Source organism: Arachis ipaensis, chromosome B03 (assembly GCF_000816755.2).
Source record: "Arachis ipaensis cultivar K30076 chromosome B03, Araip1.1, whole genome shotgun sequence".
NCBI lineage: Eukaryota > Viridiplantae > Streptophyta > Magnoliopsida > Fabales > Fabaceae > Arachis > Arachis ipaensis.
The window spans coordinates 122,422,590-122,423,316 of record NC_029787.2 but is presented as its reverse complement, the minus strand read 5'-3'; positions in this window follow the sequence as shown (position 1 = coordinate 122,423,316).

The window sequence follows — 727 nt, the reverse complement described above, 5'->3', positions numbered from 1 at the left end:
AATATAAATTATAAATTCTCAAATATTTTAACGACTTACAATATATAAAGTCTTCTAGTTTTTTATATTTTTATTCGATTTGACAACTTATTTATCTCATAATTATTTTATGATAATTCTAATACAAAAATGAATTCAAATTAATTTATTTTATCCAATATTATTTGACAAAAATGTTTAGTCCTTTTACTATTTTTCATACTGTACTTATATAAATTAAATTAGTTTCTATTACTTAAATTATAATTTTCCATAATCTCAATCTAATGAGATGGCGATTGCTATGTGAGTAAACTACATGTTAAAAATGTCAGAGAACAAAAAAAGAAGAATGCACCGACGATCAAACCCCCCATTAGAAGCTTTAAAAGACATAACACGAGGGAGCTAGCTTACACTAGTAACTAGTTATTAGTTAAAAGGAAAATAGTATAAAGCAGGAAAAGATGAATATTGTGAAAAAATCTCTTGAAACTGAAGCTAAGGAAATAACTTATCCACGAGTTTATGTAATTATGCGATTTTTTTCTACTTTTAATAACCTTTAATTCGTATAATGAATGCCAACGCCATAGATTAGTTAATTAATTAATTAATAAAAAAATATTATTTATATATTAAAATTAACTACTATATACTTTTATATAAATATATGTATAATTTAATTTATTTTTAATATGTATTTTATATTTTAATACATATTTTATAATAATGATTAATTTTAATA